A 20,834-nucleotide genomic window follows, 5' to 3' on the forward strand; every position below is an offset into this window, starting at 1 on the left:
GACCACAGGATGCCCTGACTTGCCACAGCATACCTTCCTTGATACTTATCCATGGGAGAGGTGCAATCCAATGAAAGACTCCTTGACCACAGGATGCCCTGACTTGCCACAGCATACCTTCCTTGATACTTATCCATGGGAGAGGTGCAATCCAATGAAAGACTCCTTGACCACAGGATGCCCTGACTTGCCACAGCATACCTTCCTTGATACTTATCCATGGGAGAGGTGCAATCCAATGAAAGACTCCTTGACCACAGGATGCCCTGACTTGCCACAGCATACCTTCCTTTATACCTATCCAGGGAGAAGTGCAATCCAATGAAAGACTCCTTGACAACAGGATGCCCTGACTTGCCACAGCATACCTTCCTTGATACTTATCCATGGGAGAAGTGCAATCCAATGAAAGACTCCTTGACCACAGGATACCCTGACTTGCCACAGCATACCTTCCTTGATACTTATCCATGGGAGAAGTGCAATCCAATGAAAGACTCCTTGACCACAGGATGCCCTGACTTGCCACAGCATACCTTCCTTGATACTTATCCATGGGAGAGGTGCAATCCAATGAAAGACTCTTTGACCACAGGATACCCTGACTTGCCACAGCATACCATCCTTGATACTTATCCATGGGAGAGGTGCAATCCAATGAAAGACTCCTTGACTACAGGATGCCCTGACTTGCCACAGCATACCTTCCTTGATACTTATCCATGGGAGAAGTGCAATCCAATGAAAGACTCCTTGACCACAGGATGCCCTGACATGCTACAGCATACCTCCCTTGATACTTATCCATGGGAGACGTGCAATCCAATGAAAGACTCCTTGACCACAGGATGCCCTGACTTGCCACAGCATACCTTCCTTGATACTTATCCATGGGAGAGGTGAAATCCAATGAAAGACTCCTTGACCACAGGATGCCCTGACTTGCCACAGCATACCTTCCTTGATACTTATCCATGGGAGAGGTGCAATCCAATGAAAGACTCCTTGACAACAGGATGCCCTGACTTGCCACAGCATACCTTCCTTGATACTTATCCGTGGGAGAAGTGCAATCCAAAGAAAGACTCCTTGACTACTACAGGATGCCCTGACTTGCCACAGCATACCTTCCTTGATACTTATCCATGGGAGAAGTGCAATCCAATGAAAGACTCCTTGACCACAGGATGCCCTGACTTGCCACAGCATACCTTCCTTGATACTTATCCATGGGAGAAGTGCAATCCAATGAAAGACTCCTTGACCACAGGATGCCCTGACTTGCCACAGCATACCTTCCTTGATACCTATCCATGGGAGAAGTGCAATCCAATGAAAGACTCCTTGACAACAGGATGCCCTGACTTGCCACAGCATACCTTCCTTGATACGTATCCATGGGAGAGGTGCAATCCAATGAAAGACTGCTTGACTACAGGATGCCCTGACTTGCCACAGCATACCTTCCTTGATACTTATCCATGGGAGAGGTGCAATCCAATGAAAGACTCCTTGACCACAGGATGCCCTGACCTGCCACAGCATACCTTCCTTGATACTTATCCATGGGAGAGGTGCAATCCAATGAAAGACTCCTTGACCACAGGATGCCCTGACTTGCCACAGCATACCTTTCTTGATACTTATCCATGGGAGAGGTGCAATCCAATGAAAGACTCCTTGACCACAGGATGCCCTGACTTGCCACAGCATACCTTCCTTGATACTTATCCATGGGAGAGGTGCAATCCAATGAAAGACTCCTTGACCACAGGATGCCCTGACTTGCCACAGCATACCTTCCTTGATACTTATCCATGGGAGAGGTGCAATCCAATGAAAGACTCCTTGACTACAGGATGCCGTGACTTGCCACAGCATACCTTCCTTGATACTTATCCATGGGAGAGGTGCAATCCAATGAAAGACTCCTTGACTACAGGATGCCCTGACTTGCCACAACATACCTTCCTTGATACTTATCCATGGGAGAGGTGCAATCCAATGAAAGACTCCTTGACCACAGGATGCCCTGACTTGCCACAGCATACCTTCCTTGATACTTATCCATGGGAGAGGTGCAATCCAATGAAAGACTCCTTGACCACAGGATGCCCTGACTTGCCACAGCATACCTTCCTTGATACTTATCCATGGGAGAGGTGCAATCCAATGAAAGACTCCTTGACCACAGGATGCCCTGACTTGCCACAGCATACCTTCCTTGATACTTATCCATGGGAGAGGTGCAATCCAATGAAAGACTCCTTGACCACAGGATGCCCTGACTTGCCACAGCATACCTTTCTTGATACTTATCCATGGGAGAGGTGCAATCCAATGAAAGACTCCTTGACCACAGGATGCCCTGACTTGCCACAGCATACCTTTCTTGATACTTATCCATGGGAGAGGTGCAATCCAATGAAAGACTCCTTGACCACAGGATGCCCTGACTTGCCACAGCATACCTTCCTTAATACTTATCCATGGGAGAAGTGCAATCCAATGAAAGACTCCTTGACCACAGGATGCCCTGACTTGCCACAGCATACCTTCCTTGATACTTATCCATGGGAGAAGTGCAATCCAATGAAAGACTCCTTGACCACAGGATGCCCTGACTTGCCACAGCATACCTTCCTTGATACTTATCCATGGGAAAGGTGCAATCCAATGAAAGACTCCTTGACCACAGGATGCCCTGACATGCCACAGCATACCTTCCTTGATACTTATCCATGGGAGAAGTGCAATCCATGAAAGACCCCTTGACCACAGGATGCCCTGACTTGCCACAGCATACCTTCCTTGATACCTATACATGGGAGAAGTGCAATCCAATGAAAGACTCCTTGACCACAGGATGCCCTGACATGCCACAGCATACCTTATTTGATACTTATCCATGGGAGAGCTGCAATCCAATGAAAGACTCCTTGACCACAGGATGCCCTGACTTGCCACAGCATACCTTCCTTGATACTTATCCATGGGAGAGGTGCAATCCAATGAAAGACTCATTGACCACAGGATGCCCTGACTTGCCACAGCATACCTTCCTTGATACTCATCCATGGGAGAGGTGCAATCCAATGAAAGACTCCTTGACTACTACAGGATGCCCTGACTTGCCACAGCATACCTTCCTTGATACTTATCCATGGGAGAGGTGCAATCCAATGAAAGACTCCTTGACCACAGGATGCCCTGACTTGCCACAGCATACCTTCCTTGATACCTATCCATGGGAGAAGTGCAATCCAATGAAAGACTCCTTGACAACAGGATGCCCTGACTTGCCACACCATACCTTCCTTGATACCTATCCATGGGAGAGGTGCAATCCAATGAAAGACTCCTTGACAACAGGATGCCCTGACTTGCCACAGCATACCTCCCTTGATACTTATCCATGGGAGAGGTGCAATCCAATGAAAGACTCCTTGACCACAGGATGCCCTGACTTGCCACAGCATACCTTCCTTGATACTTATCCATGGGAGAGGTGCAATCCAATGAAAGACTCCTTGACCACAGGATGCCCTGACTTGCCACAGCATACCTTCCTTGATACTTATCCATGGGAGAAGTGCAATCCAATGAAAGACTCCTTGACCACAGGATGCCCTGACTTGCCACAGCATACCTTCCTTGATACTTATCCATGGGAGAAGTGCAATCCATGAAAGACCCCTTGACCACAGGATGCCCTGACTTGCCACAGCATACCTTCCTTGATACTTATCCATGGGAGAGGTGCAATCCAATGAAAGACTCCTTGACTACAGGATGCCCTGACTTGCCACAGCAGACCTTCCTTGATACTTATCCATGGGAGAAGTGCAATCCAATGAAAGACTCCTTGACCACAGGATGCCCTGACTTGCCACAGCATACCTTCCTTGATACTTATCCATGGGAGAGGTGCAATCCAATGAAAGACTCCTTGACCACAGGATGCCCTGACTTGCCACAGCATACCTTCCTTGATACTTATCCATGGGAGAGGTGCAATCCAATGAAAGACTCCTTGACCACAGGATGCCCTGACTTGCCACAGCATACCTTCCTTGATACTTATCCATGGGAGAGGTGCAATCCAATGAAAGACTCCTTGACAACAGGATGCCCTGATTTGCCACAGCATACCTTCCTTAATACTTATCCATGGGAGAGGTGCAATTCAATGAAAGACTCCTTGACCACAGGATGCCCTGACTTGCCACAGCATACCTTCCTTTATACCTATCCAGGGGAGAAGTGCAATCCAATGAAAGACTCCTTGACAACAGGATGCCCTGACTTGCCACAGCATACCTTCGTTGATACTTATCCATGGGAGAAGTGCAATCCAATGAAAGACTCCTTGACCACAGGATACCCTGACTTGCCACAGCATACCTTCCTTGATACTTATCCATGGGAGAAGTGCAATCCAATGAAAGACTCCTTGACCACAGGATGCCCTGACTTGCCACAGCATACCTTCCTTGATACTTATCCATGGGAGAGGTGCAATCCAATGAAAGACTCTTTGACCACAGGATACCCTGACTTGCCACAGCATACCATCCTTGATACTTATCCATGGGAGAGGTGCAATCCAATGAAAGACTCCTTGACCACAGGATGCCCTGACTTGCCACAGCATACCTTCCTTGATACTTATCCATGGGAGAAGTGCAATCCAATGAAAGACTCCTTGACCACAGGATGCCCTGACATGCCACAGCATACCTCCCTTGATACTTATCCATGGGAGACGTGCAATCCAATGAAAGACTCCTTGACCACAGGATGCCCTGACTTGCCACAGCATACCTTCCTTGATACTTATCCGTGGGAGAGGTGAAATCCAATGAAAGACTCCTTGACCACAGGATGCCCTGACTTGCCACAGCATACCTTCCTTGATACTTATCCGTGGGAGAGGTGCAATCCAATGAAAGACTCCTTGACAACAGGATGCCCTGACTTGCCACAGCATACCTTCCTTGATACTTATCCGTGGGAGAAGTGCAATCCAAAGAAAGACTCCTTAACCACAGGATCCCCTGACATGCCACAGCATACCTTCCTTGATACTTATCCGTGGGAGAGGTGCAATCCAATGAAAGACTCCTTGACTACAGGATGCCCTGACTTGCCACAGCATACCTTCCTTGATGCTTATCCATGGGAGAGGTGCAATCCAATGAAAGACTCCTTGACCACAGGATGCCCTGACTTGCCACAGCATACCTTCCTTGATACTTATCCATGGGAGAGGTGCAATCCAATGAAAGACTCCTTGACCACAGGATGCCCTGACTTGCCACAGCATACCTTTCTTGATACTTATCCATGGGAGAGGTGCAATCCAATGAAAGACTCCTTGACCACAGGATGCCCTGACTTGCCACAGCATACCTTCCTTGATACTTATCCATGGGAGAGGTGCAATCCAATGAAAGACTCCTTGACCACAGGATGCCCTGACTTGCCACAGCATACCTTCCTTGATACTTATCCATGGGAGAAGTGCAATCCAATGAAAGACTCCTTGACTATTGGATGCCCTGACTTGCCACAGCATACCTTCCTTGATACTTATCCATGGGAGAAGTGCAATCCAATGAAAGACCCCTTGACCACTGGATGCCCTGACTTGCCACAGCATACCTTCCTTGATACGTATCCATGGGAGAAGTGCAATCCAATGAAAGACTCCTTGACCACAGGGTTCCCTGACTTGCCACAGCATACCTTCCTTGATACTTATCCATGGGAGAGGTGCAATCCAATTAAAGACTTCTTGACCACAGGATGCCCTGGCTTGCCACAGCACAATTTCCTTAATACTTAACCATGGAAGAAGTGCAATCCAATGGAAGACTCCTTGACTACTACAGGATGCCCTGACTTGCCACAGCATACCTTCCTTGATACTTATCCATGGGAGAGGTGCAATCCAATGAAAGACTCCTTGACCACAGGATGCCCTGACGTGCCACAGCATACCTTCCTTGATACTTATCCATGGGAGAGGTGCAATCCAATGAAAGACTCCTTGACCACAGGATGCCCTGACATGCCACAGCACACCTTCCTTGATACTTATCCATGGGAGAGGTGCAATCCAATGAAAGACTCCTTGACTACAGGATGCCCTGACTTGCCACAGCATACCTTCCTTGATACTTAGCCATGGGAGAGGTGCAATCCAATGAAAGACTCCTTGACTACAGGATGCCCTGACTTGCCACAGCATACCTTCCTTGATACTTATCCATGGGAGAAGTACAATCCAATGAAAGACTCCTTGACCACAGGATGCCCTGACATGCCACAGCATACCTTCCTTGATACTTATCCATGGGAGAAGTGCAATTCAATGAAAGACTCCTTGACCACAGGATGCCCTGACTTGCCACAGCATACCTTCCTTGATACTTATCCATGGGAGAGGTGCAATCCAATGAAAGTCTCCTTGACCACAGGATGCCCTGACTTGCCACAGCATACCTTCCTTGATACTTATCCATGGGAGAAGTGCAATCCAATGAAAGACTCCTTGACCACAGGATGCCCTGACTTGCCACAGCATACCTTCCTTGATACCTATCCATGGGAGAGGTGCAATCCAATGAAAGACTCCTTGACCACAGGATGCCCTGACTTGCCACAGCATACCTTCCTTGATACTTATCCATGGGAGAGGTGCAATCCAATGAAAGACTCCTTGACCACAGGATGCCCTGACTTGCCACAGCATACCTTCCTTGATACCTATCCATTGGAGAGGTGCAATCCAATGAAAGACTCCTTGACCACAGGATGCCCTGACTTGCCACAGCATACCTTCCTTGATACTTATCCATGGGAGAGGTGCAATCCAATGAAAGACTCCTTGACCACAGGATGCCCTGACTTGCGACAGCATACCTTCCTTGATACTTATCCATGGGAGAGGTGCAATCCAATGAAAGACTCCTTGACCACAGGATGCCCTGACTTGCCACAGCATACCTTTCTTGATACTTATCCATGGGAGAGGTGCAATCCAATGAAAGACTCCTTGACCACAGGATGCCCTGACTTGCCACAGCACACCTTCCTTAATACTTATCCATGGGAGAAGTGCAATCCAATGAAAGACTCCTTGACTACTACTGGATGCCCTGACTTGCCACAGCATACCTTCCTTGATACTTATCCATGGGAGAAGTGCAATCCAATGAAAGACTCCTTGACCACAGGATGCCCTGACTTGCCACAGCATACCTTCCTTGATACTTATCCATGGGAGAAGTGCAATCCAATGAAAGACTCCTTGACCACAGGATGCCCTGACTTGCCACAGCATACCTTCCTTGATACTTATCCATGGGAGAAGTGCAATCCAATGAAAGACTCCTTGACCACAGGATGCTCTGACTTGCCACAGCATACCTTCCTTGATACCTATCCATGGGAGAAGTGCAATCCAATGAAAGACTCCTTGACAACAGGATGCCCTGACTTGCCACAGCATACCTTCCTTGATACCTATCCATGGGAGAAGTGCAATCCAATGAAAGACTCCTTAACCACAGGATGCCCTGACATGCCACAGCATACCTTCCTTGATACTTATCCATGGGAGAGGTGCAATCCAATGAAAGACTCCTTGACTACAGGATGCCCTGACTTGCCACAGCATACCTTCCTTGATACTTATCCATGGGAGAGGTGCAATCCAATGAAAGACTCCTTGACTACAGGATGCCCTGACTTGCCACAGCATACCTTCCTTGATACTTATCCATGGGAGAGGTGCAATCCAATGAAAGACTCCTTGACCACAGGATGCCCTGACTTGCCACAGCATACCTTCCTTGATACTTATCCATGGGAGAAGTGCAATCCAATGAAAGACTCCTTGACCACAGGATACCCTGATTTGCCACAGCATACCTTCCTTGATACTTATCCATGGGAGAAGTGCAATCCAATGAAAGACTCCTTGACCACAGGATGCCCTGACTTGCCACAGCATACCTTCCTTGATACCTATCCATGGGAGAAGTGCAATCCAATGAAAGACTCCTTGACAACAGGATGCCCTGACTTGCCACAGCATACCTTCCTTGATACTTATCCATGGGAGAGGTGGAATCCAATGAAAGACTCCTTGACTACAGGATGCCCTGACTTGCCACAGCATACCTTCCTTGATACCTATCCATTGGAGAGGTGCAATCCAATGAAAGACGCCTTGACCACAGGATGCCCTGACTTGCCACAGCATACCTTCATTGATACTTATCCATGGGAGAGGTGCAATCCAATGAAAGTCTCCTTGACCACAGGATGCCCTGACTTGCCACAGCATACCTTCCTTGATACTTATCCATGGGAGAGGTGCAATCCAATGAATGACTCCTTGACCACAGGATGCCCTGACTTGCCACAGCATACCTTTCTTGATACTTATCCATGGGAGAGGTGCAATCCAATGAAAGACTCCTTGACCACAGGATGCCCTGACTTGCCACAGCATACCTTCCTTGATACTTATCCATGGGAGAAGTGCAATCCAATGAAAGACTCCTTGACCACAGGATGCCCTGACTTGCCACAGCATACCTTCCTTGATACCTATCCATGGGAGAAGTGCAATCCAATGAAAGACTCCTTGACAACAGGATGCCCTGACTTGCCACAGCATACCTTCCTTGATACGTATCCATGGGAGAGGTGCAATCCAATGAAAGACTGCTTGACTACAGGATGCCCTGACTTGCCACAGCATACCTTCCTTGATACTTATCCATGGGAGAGGTGCAATCCAATGAAAGACTCCTTGACCACAGGATGCCCTGACCTGCCACAGCATACCTTCCTTGATACTTATCCATGGGAGAGGTGCAATCCAATGAAAGACTCCTTGACCACAGGATGCCCTGACTTGCCACAGCATACCTTTCTTGATACTTATCCATGGGAGAGGTGCAATCCAATGAAAGACTCCTTGACTACAGGATGCCCTGACTTGCCACAGCATACCTTCCTTGATACTTATCCATGGGAGAAGGGCAATCCAATGAAAGACTCCTTGACTACAGGATGCCCTGACTTGCCACAGCATACCTTCCTTGATACTTATCCATGGGAGAGGTGCAATCCAATGAAAGACTCCTTGACTACAGGATGCCGTGACTTGCCACAGCATACCTTCCTTGATACTTATCCATGGGAGAGGTGCAATCCAATGAAAGACTCCTTGACTACAGGATGCCGTGACTTGCCACAGCATACCTTCCTTGATACTTATCCATGGGAGAAGTGCAATCCAATGAAAGACCCCTTGACCACTGGATGCCCTGACTTGCCACAGCATACCTTCCTTGATACGTATCCATGGGAGAAGTGCAATCCAATGAAAGACTCCTTGACCACAGGGTTCCCTGACTTGCCACAGCATACCTTCCTTGATACTTATCCATGGGAGAGGTGCAATCCAATGAAAGACTCCTTGACTACAGGATGCCCTGACTTGCCACAGCATACCTTCCTTGATACTTATCCATGGGAGAGGTGCAATCCAATGAAAGACTCCTTGACCACAGGGTTCCCTGACTTGCCACAGCATACCTTTCTTGATACTTATCCATGGGAGAGGTGCAATCCAATGAAAGACTCCTTGACTACAGGATGCCCTGACTTGCCACAGCATACCTTCCTTGATACTTATCCATGGGAGAGGTGCAATCCAATGAAAGACTCCTTGACTACAGGATGCCCTGACTTGCCACAGCATACCTTCCTTGATACTTATCCATGGGAGAGGTGCAATCCAATGAAAGACTCCTTGACTACAGGATGCCGTGACTTGCCACAGCATACCTTCCTTGATACTTATCCATGGGAGAGGTGCAATCCAATGAAAGACTCCTTGACTACAGGATGCCCTGACTTGCCACAACATACCTTCCTTGATACTTATCCATGGGAGAGGTGCAATCCAATGAAAGACTCCTTGACCACAGGATGCCCTGACTTGCCACAGCATACCTTCCTTGATACTTATCCATGGGAGAGGTGCAATCCAATGAAAGACTCCTTGACCACAGGATGCCCTGACTTGCCACAGCATACCTTTCTTGATACTTATCCATGGGAGAGGTGCAATCCAATGAAAGACTCCTTGACCACAGGATGCCCTGACTTGCCACAGCATACCTTCCTTGATACTTATCCATGGGAGAGGTGCAATCCAATGAAAGACTCCTTGACCACAGGATGCCCTGACTTGCCACAGCATACCTTCCTTGATACTTATCCATGGGAGAAGTGCAATCCAATGAAAGACTCCTTGACTATTGGATGCCCTGACTTGCCACAGCATACCTTCCTTGATACTTATCCATGGGAGAAGTGCAATCCAATGAAAGACCCCTTGACCACTGGATGCCCTGACTTGCCACAGCATACCTTCCTTGATACGTATCCATGGGAGAAGTGCAATCCAATGAAAGACTCCTTGACCACAGGGTTCCCTGACTTGCCACAGCATACCTTCCTTGATACTTATCCATGGGAGAGGTGCAATCCAATTAAAGACTTCTTGACCACAGGATGCCCTGGCTTGCCACAGCACAATTTCCTTAATACTTAACCATGGAAGAAGTGCAATCCAATGGAAGACTCCTTGACTACTACAGGATGCCCTGACTTGCCACAGCATACCTTCCTTGATACTTATCCATGGGAGAGGTGCAATCCAATGAAAGACTCCTTGACCACAGGATGCCCTGACGTGCCACAGCATACCTTCCTTGATACTTATCCATGGGAGAGGTGCAATCCAATGAAAGACTCCTTGACCACAGGATGCCCTGACTTGCCACAGCATACCTTCCTTGATACTTATCCATGGGAGAGGTGCAATCCAATGAAAGACTCCTGGACAACAGGATGCCCTGACTTGCCACAGCATACCTTCCTTGATACTTATCCATGGGAGAGGTGCAATCCAATGAAAGACTCCTTGACCACAGGATGCCCTGACTTGCCACAGCATACCTTCCTTGATACCTATCCATGGGAGAAGTGCAATCCAATGAAAGACTCCTTGACCACAGGATGCCCTGACTTGCCACACCATACCTTCCTTGATACTTATCCATGGGAGAGGTGCAATCCAATGAAAGACTCCTTGACCACAGGATGCCCTGACTTGCCACAGCACACCTTCCTTGATACCTATCCATGGGAGAAGTGCAATCCAATGAAAGACTCCTTGACTACAGGATGCCCTGACTTGCCACAGCATACCTTCCTTGATACTTATCCATGGGAGTAGTGCAATCCAATGAAAGACTCCTTGACCACAGGATGCCCTGACTTGCCACAGCATACCTTCCTTGATACCTATCCATGGGAGAAGTGCAATCCAATGAAAGACTCCTTGACTACTACTGGATGCCCTGACTTGCCACAGCATACCTTCCTTGATACTTATCCATGGGAGAGGTGCAATCCAATGAAAGACTCCTTGACTACTACAGGATGCCCTGACTTGCCACAGCATACCTTCCTTGATACTTATCCATGGGAGAAGTGCAATCCAATGAAAGACTCCTTGACCACAGGATGCTCTGACTTGCCACAGCATACCTTCCTTGATACCTATCCATGGGAGAAGTGCAATCCAATGAAAGACTCCTTGACAACAGGATGCCCTGACTTGCCACAGCATACCTTCCTTGATACTTATCCATGGGAGAAGTGCAATCCAATGAAAGACTCCTTGACCACAGGATGCCCTGACATGCTACAGCATACCTCCCTTGATACTTATCCATGGGAGAGGTGCAATCCAATGAAAGACTCCTTGACCACAGGATGCCCTGACTTGCCACAGCATACCTTCCTTGATACTTATCCATGGGAGAGGTGCAATCCAATGAAAGACTCCTTGACCACAGGATGCCCTGACTTGCCACAGAATACCTTCCTTGATACTTATCCATGGGAGAAGTGCAATCCAATGAAAGACTCCTTAACCACAGGATGCCCTGACATGCCACAGCATACCTTCCTTGATACTTATCCATGGGAGAGGTGCAATCCAATGAAAGACTCCTTGACTACAGGATGCCCTGACTTGCCACAGCATACCTTCCTTGATACTTATCCATGGGAGAGGTGCAATCCAATGAAAGACTCCTTGACCACAGGATGCCCTGACTTGCCACAGCATACCTTCCTTGATACTTATCCATGGGAGAGGTGCAATCCAATGAAAGACTCCTTGACCACAGGATGCCCTGACTTGCCACAGAATACCTTCCTTGATACTTATCCATGGGAGAAGTGCAATCCAATGAAAGACTCCTTAACCACAGGATGCCCTGACATGCCACAGCATACCTTCCTTGATACTTATCCATGGGAGAGGTGCAATCCAATGAAAGACTCCTTGACTCCAGGATGCCCTGACTTGCCACAGCATACCTTCCTTGATACTTATCCATGGGAGAGGTGCAATCCAATGAAAGACTCCTTGACCACAGGATGCCCTGACTTGCCACAGCATACCTTCCTTGATACTTATCCATGGGAGAAGTGCAATCCAATGAAAGACTCCTTGACCACAGGATGCCCTGATTTGCCACAGCATACCTTCCTTGATACTTATCCATGGGAGAAGTGCAATCCAATGAAAGACTCCTTGACCACAGGATGCCCTGACTTGCCACAGCATACCTTCCTTGATACTTATCCATGGGAGAGGTGCAATCCAATGAAAGACTCCTTGACTACAGGATGCCCTGACTTGCCACAGCATACCTTCCTTGATACTTATCCATGGGAGAGGTGCAATCCAATGAAAGACTCCTTGACTACAGGATGCCCTGACTTGCCACAGCATACCTTCCTTGATACTTATCCATGGGAGAGGTGCAATCCAATGAAAGACTCCTTGACCACAGGATGCCCTGACTTGCCACAGCATACCTTCCTTGATACTTATCCATGGGAGAGGTGCAATCCAATGAAAGACTCCTTGACTACAGGATGCCCTGACTTGCCACAGCATACCTTCCTTGATACTTATCCATGGGAGAGGTGCAATCCAATGAAAGACTCCTTGACCACAGGATGCCCTGACTTGCCACAGCATACCTTCCTTGATACTTATCCATGGGAGAGGTGCAATCCAATGAAAGACTCCTTGACCACAGGATGCCCTGACTTGCCACAGAATACCTTCCTTGATACTTATCCATGGGAGAAGTGCAATCCAATGAAAGACTCCTTAACCACAGGATGCCCTGACATGCCACGGCATACCTTCCTTGATACGTATCCATGGGAGAGGTGCAATCCAATGAAAGACTGCTTGACCACAGGATGCCCTGACTTGCCACAGCATACCTTCCTTGATACTTATCCATGGGAGAGGTGCAATCCAATGAAAGACTCCTTGACCACAGGATGCCCTGACCTGCCACAGCATACCTTCCTTGATACTTATCCATGGGAGAGGTGCAATCCAATGAAAGACTCCTTGACCACAGGATGCCCTGACTTGCAACAGCATACCTTCCTTGATACTTATCCATGGGAGAGGTGCAATCCAATGAAAGACTCCTTGACTACAGGATGCCGTGACTTGCCACAGCATACCTTCCTTGATACTTATCCATGGGAGAGGTGCAATCCAATGAAAGACTCCTTGACTACAGGATGCCCTGACTTGCCACAACATACCTTCCTTGATACTTATCCATGGGAGAGGTGCAATCCAATGAAAGACTCCTTGACCACAGGATGCCCTGACTTGCCACAGCATACCTTCCTTGATACTTATCCATGGGAGAGGTGCAATCAAATGAAAGACTCCTTGACAACAGGATGCCCTGACTTGCCACAACATACCTTCCTTGATACTTATCCATGGGAGAAGTGCAATCCATTGAAAGATTCCTTGACCACAGGATGCCCTGACATGCTAGAGCACACCTTCCTTGATACATATCCATGGGATAAGTGCAATCCAATGAAAGACTCCTTGACCACAGGATGCCCTGACTTGCCACAGCATACCTTCCTTGATACGTATCCATGGGAGAGGTGCAATCCAATGAAAGACTCCTTGACCACAGGATGCCCTGACTTGCCACAGCATTCCTTCCTTGATACTTATCCATGGGAGAAGTGCAATCCAATGAAAGACTCCTTGACCACAGGATGCCCTGACGTGCCACAGCATACCTTCCTTGATACTTATCCATGGGAGAGGTGCAATCCAATGAAAGACTCCTTAACCACAGGATGCCCTGACATGCCACAGCATACCTTCCTTCATACTTATCCATGGGAGAGGTGCAATCCAATGAAAGACTCCTTGACTACAGGATGCCCTGACTTGCCACAGCATAGCTTCCTTGATACTTATCCATGGGAGAAGTGCAATCCAATGAAAGACTCCTTGACCACAGGATGCCCTGACTTGCCACAGCATACCTTCCTTGATACCTATCCATGGGAGAAGTGCAATCCAATGAAAGACTCCTTGACCACAGGATGCCCTGACTTGCCACAGCATACCTTCCTTGATACTTATCCATGGGAGAGGTGCAATCCAATGAAAGACTCCTTGACAACAGGATGCCCTGATTTGCCACAGCATACCTTCCTTGATACTTATCCATGGGAGAAGTGCAATCCAATGAAAGACTCCTTGACCACAGGATGCCCTGACTTGCCACAGCATACCTTCCTTGATACTTATCCATGGGAGAGGTGCAATCCAATGAAAGACTCCTTGACAACAGGATGCCCTGATTTGCCACAGCATACCTTCCTTGATACTTATCCATGGGAGAGGTGCAATCCAATGAAAGACTCCTTGACAACAGGATGCCCTGACTTGCCACAGCATACCTTCCTTGATACTTATCCATGGGAGAGGTGCAATCCAATGAAAGACTCCTTGACTACTACAGGATGCCCTGACTTGCCACAGCATACCTTCCTTGATACTTATCCATGGGAGAAGTGCAATCCAATGAAAGACTCCTTGACCACAGGATGCCCTGACTTGCCACAGCATACCTTCCTTGATACCTATCCATGGGAGAAGTGCAATCCAATGAAAGACTCCTTGACCACAGGATGCCCCGACTTGCCACAGCATACCTTCCTTGATACTTATCCATGGGAGAAGTGCAATCCAATGAAAGACTCCTTGACCACAGGATGACCTGACTTGCCACAGCATACCTTCCTTGATACTTATCCATGGGAGAGGTGCAATCCAATGAAAGACTCCTTGACCACAGGATGCCCTGACTTGCCACAGCATAACTTCCTTGATACTTATCCATGGGAGAAGTGCAATCCAATGAAAGACTCCTTGACCACAGGATGCCCTGACTTGCCACAGCATACCTTCCTTGATACTTATCCATGGGAGAGGTGCAATCCAATGAAAGACTCCTTGACAACAGGATGCCCTGACTTGCCACAGCATACCTTCCTTGATACTTATCCATGGGAGAAGTGCAATCCAATGAAAGACTCCTTGACCACAGGATGCCTTGACTTGCCACAGCATACCTTCCTTGATACTTATCCATGGGAGAGGTGCAATCCAATGAAAGACTCCTTGACCACAGGATGCCCTGACTTGCCACAGCATACCTTCCTTGATACTTATCCATGGGAGAAGTGCAATCCAATGAAAGACTCCTTGACCACAGGATGCCCTGACATGCCACAGCACACCTCCCTTGATACTTATCCATGGGAGAGGTGCAATCCAATGAAAGACTCCTTGACCACAGGATGCCCTGACTTGCCACAGCATACCTTCCTTGATACTTATCCATGGGAGAGGTGCAATCCAATGAAAGACTCCTTGACTACAGGATGCCCTGACTTGCCACAGCATACCTTCCTTGATACTTATCCATGGGAGAGGTGCAATCCAATGAAAGACTCCTTGACCACAGGATGCCCTGATTTGCCACAGCATACCTTCCTTGATACTTATCCATGGGAGAAGTGCAATCCAATGAAAGACTCCTTGACCACAGGATGCCCTGACTTGCCACAGCATACCTTCCTTGATACCCATCCATGGGAGAAGTGCAATCCAATGAAAGACTCCTTGACAACAGGATGCCCTGACTTGCCACAGCATACCTTCCTTGATACTTGTCCATGGGAGAAGTGCAATCCAATGAAAGACTCCTTGACCACAGGATGCCCTGATTTGCCACAGCATACCTTCCTTGATACTTATCCATGGGAGAAGTGCAATCCAATGAAAGACTCCTTGACCACAGGATGCCCTGATTTGCCACAGCATACCTTCCTTGATACTTATCCATGGGAGAGGTGCAATCCAATGAAAGACTCCTTGACCACAGGATGCCCTGACTTGCCACAGCACACCTTCCTTAATACTTAACCATGGAAGAAGTGCAATCCAATGAAAGACTCCTTGACCACAGGATGCCCTGACTTACCACAGCATACCTTCCTTGATACTTATCCATGGGAGAGGTGCAATCCAATGAAAGACTCCTTGACCACAGGATGCCCTGACTTACCACAGCATACCTTCCTTGATACTTATCCATGGGAGAGGTGCAATCCAATGAAAGACTCCTTGACCACAGGATGCCCTGACTTGCCACAGCATACCTTCCTTGATACCCATCCATGGGAGAAGTGCAATCCAATGAAAGACTCCTTGACAACAGGATGCCCTGACTTGCCACAGCATACCTTCCTTATCCATGGGAGAGGTGCAATCCAATGAAAGACTCCTTGACCACAGGATGCCTTGACTTGCCACAGCATACCTTCCTTGATACCTATCCATGGGAGAAGTGCAATCCAATGAAAGACTCCTTGACTACTATTGGATGCCCTGACTTGCCACAGCATACCTTCCTTGATACTTATCCATGGGAGAGGTGCAATCCAATGAAAGACTCCTTGACCACAGGATGCCCTGACTTGCCACAGCATACCTTCCTTGATACTTATCCATGGGAGAAGTGCAATCCAATGAAAGACTCCTTGACCACAGGATGCCCTGACTTGCCACAGCATACCTTCCTTGATACTTATCCATGGGAGAAGTGCAATCCAATGAAAGACTCCTTGACCACAGGATGCCCTGACTTGCCACAGCATACCTTCCTTGATACCTATCCATGGGAGAAGTGCAATCCAATGAAAGACTCCTTGACAACAGGATGCCCTGACTTGCCACAGCATACCTTCCTTGATACGTATCCATGGGAGAAGTGCAATCCAATGAAAGACTGCTTGACTACAGGATGCCCTAACTTGCCACAGCATACCTTCCTTGAAACTTATCCATGGGAGAGGTGCAATCCAATGAAAGACTCCTTGACCACAGGATGCCCTGACTTGCCACAGCATACCTTCCTTGATACCTATCCATGGGAGAGGTGCAATCCAATGAAAGACTCCTTGACAACAGGATGCCCTGACTTGCCACAGCATACCTTCCTTGATACTTATCCATGGGAGAGGTGCAATCCAATGAAAGACTCCTTGACTACAGGATGCCCTGACTTGCCACAGCATACCTTCCTTGATACTTATCCATGGGAGAGGTGCAATCCAATGAAAGTCTCCCTGACCACAGGATGCCCTGACTTGCCACAGCATACATTCCTTGATACTTATCCATGGGAGAGGTGCAATCCAATGAAAGACTCCTTGACCACAGGATGCCCTGACTTGCCACAGCATACCTTCCTTGATACGTATCCATGGGAGAAGTGCAATCCAATGAAAGACTCCTTGACTACAGGATGCCCTGACTTGCCACAGCATACCTTCATTGATACTTATCCATGGGAGAGTTGCAATCCAATGAAAGTCTCCTTGACCACAGGATGCCCTGACTTGCCACAGCATACCTTCCTTGATACTTATCCATGGGAGAGGTGCAATCCAATGAAAGACTCCTTGACCACAGGATGCCCTGACTTGCCACAGCATACCTTCCTTGATACTTATCCATGGGAGAGGTGCAATCCAATGAAAGACTCCTTGACCACAGGATGCCCTGACTTGCCACAGCATACCTTTCTTGATACTTATCCATGGGAGAGGTGCAATCCAATGAAAGACTCCTTGACCACAGGATGCCCTGACTTGCCACAGCATACCTTCCTTGATACTTATCCATGGGAGAAGTGCAATCCAATGAAAGACTCCTTGACCACAGGATGCCCTGACTTGCCACAGCATACCTTCCTTGATACTTATCCATGGGAGAAGTGCAATCCAATGAAAGACTCCTTGACCACAGGATGCCCTGACTTGCCACAGCATACCTTCCTTGATACCTATCCATGGGAGAAGTGCAATCCAATGAAAGACTCCTTGACAACAGGATGCCCTGACTTGCCACAGCATACCTTCCTTGATACGTATCCATGGGAGAAGTGCAATCCAATGAAAGACTGCTTGACTACAGGATGCCCTGACTTGCCACAGCATACCTTCCTTGAAACTTATCCATGGGAGAGGTGCAATCCAATGAAAGACTCCTTGACCACAGGATGCCCTGACTTGCCACAGCATACCTTCCTTGATACGTATCCATGGGAGAGGTGCAATCCAATGAGACTCCTTGACCACAGGATGCCCTGACTTGCCACAGCATACCTTCCTTGATACCTATCCATGGGAGAGGTGCAATCCAATGAAAGACTCCTTGACTACAGGATGCCCTGACTTGCCACAGCATACCTTCCTTGATACTTATCCATGGGAGAGGTGCAATCCAATGAAAGACTCCTTGACCACTGGATGCCCTGACTTGCCACAGCATACCTTCCTTGATACTTATCCATGGGAGAGGTGCAATCCAATGAAAGACTCCTTGACTACAGGATGCCCTGACTTGCCACAGCATACCTTCCTTGATACTTATCCATGGGAGAGGTGCAATCCAATGAAAGACTCCTTGACTACAGGATGCCCTGACTTGCCACAGCATACCTTCCTTGATACTTATCCATGGGAAAGGTGCAATCCAATGAAAGACTCCTTGACCACAGGATGCCCTGACTTGCCACAGCATACCTTCCTTGATACTTATCCATGGGAGAGGTGCAATCCAATGAAAGACTCCTTGACAACAGGATGCCCTGATTTGCCACAGCATACCTTCCTTAATACTTATCCATGGGAGAGGTGCAATTCAATGAAAGACTCCTTGACCACAGGATGCCCTGACTTGCCACAGCATACCTTCCTTGATACTTATCCATGGGAGAGGTGCAATCCAATGAAAGACTCTTTGACCACAGGATACCCTGACTTGCCACAGCATACCATCCTTGATACTTATCCATGGGAGAAGTGCAATCCAATGAAAGACTCCTTAACCACAGGATCCCCTGACATGCCACAGCATACCTTATTTGATACTTATCCATGGGAGAGGTGCAATCCAATGAAAGACTCCTTGACCACAGGATGCCCTGACATGCCACAGCACACCTTCCTTGATACTTATCCATGGGAGAGGTGCAATCCAATGAAAGACTCCTTGACCACAGGATGCCCTGACATGCCACAGCACACCTTCCTTGATACTTATCCATGGGAGAGGTGCAATCCAATGAAAGACTCCTTGACCACAGGATGCCCTGACTTGCCACAGCATACCTTCCTTGATACTTTTCCATGGGAGAGGGCTAAATCCAATGAAATACTCCTTGACCACAGGATGCCCTGACTTGCCACAGCATACCTTCCTTGATACCTATCCATGGGAGAAGTGCAATCCAATGAAAGACTCCTTGACAACAGGATGCTCTGACTTGCCACAGCATACCTTCCTTGATACCTATCCATGGGAGAGGTGCAATCCAATGAAAGACTCCTTGACAACAGGATGCCCTGACTTGCCACACCATACCTTCCTTGATACCTATCCATGGGAGAGGTGCAATCCAATGAAAGACTCCTTGACCACAGGATGCCCTGACTTGCCACAGCATACCTTATTTGATACTTATCCATGGGAGAGGTGCAATCCAATGAAAGACTCCTTGACCACAGGATGCCCTGACATGCCACAGCATACCTTCCTTGATACCTATCCATGGGAGAGGTGCAATCCAATGAAAGACTCCTTGACTACAGGATGCCCTGACTTGCCACAACATACCTTCCTTGATACTTATCCATGGGAGAAGTGCAATCCAATGAAAGACTCCTTGACCACAGGATGCCCTGACTTGCCACAGCATACCTTCCTTGATACTTATCCATGGGAGAGGTGCAATCCAATGAAAGACTCCTTGACCACAGGATGCCCTGACTTGCCAGAGCATACCTTCCTTGATACTTATCCATGGGAGAGGTGCAATCCAATGAAAGACTCCTTGACCACAGGATGTCCTGACTTGCCACAGCATACCTTCCTTGATACTTATCCATGGGAGAGGTGCAATCCAATGAAAGACTCCTTGACCACAGGATACCCTGACTTGCCACAGCATACCTTCCTTGATACTTATCCATGGGAGAGGTGCAATCCAATGAAAGACTCCTTGACTACAGGATGCCCTGACGTGCCACAGCATACCTTCCTTGATACTTATCCATGGGAGAGGTGCAATCCAATTAAAGACTTCTTGACCACAGGATGCCCTGGCTTGCCACAGCACAATTTCCTTAATACTTAACCATGGGAGAAGTGCAATCCAATGAAAGACTCCTTGACCACAGGATGCCCTGACATGCTACAGCATACCTTCCTTGATACTTATCCATGGGAGAGGTGCAATCCA

The sequence above is a fragment of the Ambystoma mexicanum genome, chromosome 6p (genome assembly GCF_040938575.1).
Source record: "Ambystoma mexicanum isolate Mex_15411 chromosome 6p, UKY_AmexF1_1, whole genome shotgun sequence".
NCBI lineage: Eukaryota > Metazoa > Chordata > Amphibia > Caudata > Ambystomatidae > Ambystoma > Ambystoma mexicanum.